This window comes from Lepus europaeus, chromosome 8, assembly GCF_033115175.1.
Source record: "Lepus europaeus isolate LE1 chromosome 8, mLepTim1.pri, whole genome shotgun sequence".
NCBI lineage: Eukaryota > Metazoa > Chordata > Mammalia > Lagomorpha > Leporidae > Lepus > Lepus europaeus.
Genome location: NC_084834.1, coordinates 32624989 through 32628296, shown reverse-complemented (window position 1 = coordinate 32628296; position 3308 = coordinate 32624989). Strand labels below are relative to the sequence as shown.

General features: G+C 44.5%; 1 pseudogene; it reads left to right on the top strand.

The window, feature by feature from the left end:
* Window positions 1-1033: 1033 nt before the first annotated feature.
* LOC133766171 (small nucleolar RNA U3) lies at window positions 1034-1224 on the top strand (annotated as a pseudogene).
* The last annotated feature ends 2084 nt before the right edge of the window (window positions 1225-3308 follow it).

The following is a 3308-nucleotide window of genomic DNA, read 5'->3' as shown; positions in this document are numbered from 1 at the left end:
GAGTTTATCAAGTCTTTACTGGAATTAAAAACTGTATGATTGTCCTTAGCTCTTAGGGTTAAGCCCACCTACCCATGGGGCCCTGCAGGTGTTGGTAGTTTACACTTACGGAAGTGTCACTATATTCCAAAAATTTTTTAAATATTCTTGAAAATGTTAAGCACTTAAAAATAATGGTTTTCAAAATGTATTCTTTTTGATTACACAAAAATATAGAAATATTAGAATTATAAATGTGTGAAAGCAAAAATGTATGTTCAACTAAAACCAGCCCAAAATCCAAATGCCCAGAAACAAAATGACTATGAACTTTTTGGTGCATACTCTTTCAGATTTCTACCAAGCAACTATACATCTTTGAATGTTTTTGTGAGACAGAAAGAGAACTACGTCTGCAGCTTCACTCTCCAAATGCCTACAACAGCCCCAGAACGGGCAGGGGCCAAAGTGGGGGGCTGGGAATGCACTCTAGTCTCCCATTTGGGGGGCAGAAACCCAATCACGTGGACATCACTGTTGTCTCCTGGGGTATGCAGCAGCAAGGAGCTGGCATCAGGACTGGATTCCAAGTACTCACTCTACCACGGGAGTGCTTTAGCCACTAGGCATACATAGGCACCTGTGTATATAACTTTTTTATGAAGTTGAACCGTGCATATAATTTTTTTTTTATTTTTGATAGGCAGAGTGGATAGTGAGAGAGAGACAGAGAGAAAGGTCTTCCTTTTGCTGTTGGTTCACCCTCCAATGGCCGCTGCGGCCAGCGCGCTGCAGCTGGTGCACCGCGCTGATCCGAAGCCAGGAGCCAGGTGCTTCTCCTGGTCTCCCATGCGGGTGCAAGGCCAAAGCACCTGGGCCATCCTCCACTGCCTTCCCGGGCCACAGCAGAGAGCTGGATTGGAAGAGGGGCAACCGGGATAGAATCCGGCACCCCAACCGGGACTAGAACCCCGTGTGCCGGCGCCGCAAGGCGGAGGATTAGCCTGTTAAGCCACGGCGCCGGCCAGTGCATATAATTTTAAAAGTTAAATTGGAGACTACACTTTCAGGGATCATTTCTGTACTTCACTCCTATGGAAGCTTCTCTCGTGTAAAGCACTGGGAGTCATGAGTGGAAGGTGCAGCATTCTCTCAAGTGTGAAGCCAGCTCTTGGCCTTGCTTTGCTGCCATTTACCATTGACGGTGAGGGGAGAAGAAGAGGGAGAAAACACAGTCTGAGTGGCTTCTGTTAAAACAGAAAAAACAAAGGGATTGTAAAGCACATATTCTTTTATAAACTTTTTATGATTTAATGTTTTAAACATCCATCAATATCAGTAGGAATAGAGATACAATGTCATTTTAAATGGCCATATATTTTTTTGTTCCACTGTATGGTTAGCCATCATTCTTTTTTTTTTTTTTTTTTTTTGACAGGCAGAGTTAGACAGTGAGAGAGACAGAGAAAAAGGTCTTCCTTTTTCCGTTGGTTTACCCCTCAAGTGGCCACTACGGCTGGCGCGCTGTGCCGATCCGAAGCCAGGAGCCAGGTGCTTCTCCTGGTCTCCCATGCGGGTGCAGGGCCCAAGCACTTGGGCCATTCTCCACGGCACTTATAGGCCACAGCAGAGAGCTGGCCTGGAAGAGGAGCAACCGGGACAGAATCCGGTGCCCCAACCGGGACTAGAACCCAGGGTGCCGGTACCGCAGGTGGAGGATTAGCTAAGTGAGCCGTGGCGCAGGCCAGCCATCATTCATTTTAACTAATCCTCTGCTGTAGGACATTTGCATTTTTTCTGTTTGTTGTTGGTGGTGATATTACTATTTTAAACAGATAAATTGTCTACTACATATAGGTCTTCCCAATTTACCTGATAATCAATTAAATGAATTGATCCTACAATTTCTGTATCAAGGATGATGAATCTTTTTGGGGGTTTGCAACATATCCCCTAATATAACTCTAAAACTGTTGTGGAAAACACAAATAAAACTCTTAATTAGACATCTGAGGCCGGCGCCGTGGCTCAATAGGCTAATCCTCCGCCTGCGGCGCCGGCACACTGGGTTCTAGTCCCGATTGGGGCTCTGGATTCTGTCATGGTTGCCTCTCTTCCAGTCCAGCTCTCTGCTGTGGCCTGGGAGTGCAGTGGAGGATGGCCCAAGTGCTTGGGCCCTCCCGCATGGGAGACCAGGAGAAGCACCTGGCTCCTGGCTTTGGATCAGCGCAGTGCGCCGGCCGCAGCGCGCCGGCCATTGGAGGGTGAACCAATGGCAAAGGAAGACTTTTCTCTTTGTCTCTCTCTCTCACTGTCCACTCTGCCTGTCAAAAAAAAAAAAAAAAAAAAAGACATATCTGAGTGTAAAAGTGACACCTAAACTTCTGGCCATTGCTTCTCAAATTGCTTCTTATACAATTATATTGTCTCCAGACTTAGGAACAACATCCTGCCTGGTTAGGATGAAGGATTCATTATAGGGAAAGTTCTCCCTCTTGCTTTCTGAATGCGGAGCAGCCTCTACTCAAACAGCTTAAATTACTTTCTGACTAATGTCTCAAGGACTCTTGCAATAGTCCCTGCTGTGTTTTGACTAGTCAGCTATTTCCTGGAAATAGTGTAAAGTCAAAGCAGGGCGGGCTCCTAGGCCGCCAGCACATTGATGCTAGAAGGGAAATCACTAACACTTAGACCCTAGAGGTAAAAGAACATTCAAGAAATGAAGGGCTTGGCCCTTCAGCGAGCAAAACATTCCAAACATGCAGACGTGTTCCAGATGATCCACACTGCTTTTGGCCGTGAGTAGCATGGCTCACATCGTTGTATTAAGATAAACTAGAAGACTCCATACAAGGGAAACAAATTGCAATGAAAATGAAAGTGCTATGCCTCTGAGGGAATAGCCCCAACAGTAGTAACCACACTCCTATAAGACTTTGTCCTGTTCATGACCTGTTGGTCATTTGCCTCTAGACCCACATCCCTTCCCTGGGAACTGGGACAGCACTGACTGCTACCAATTCATTTAACAATATTTTTTTTCTTTCTTAATTTTAAATTAATTTTATTTTCTCTAGAAAGACTGTTTAAAACAAAAATAAGGAGAAGTCACTATCTTACCACCATTTTAACATCTATCCTATCACCTTAAAACAACCATTCTTGCCATTTTGGTGCATCTTGGATTTTTTTTTTGCTTGTATTACCAATGGTTTCAATCATAGTAGACCTGTACAGTGTTTTAGGTTGCTTTCACCCTTACCATCATTTAATAACCATGTCCATGTGAGTAATAGTCTATAAAACTATTCTTTTTTAATGGCTGCAGA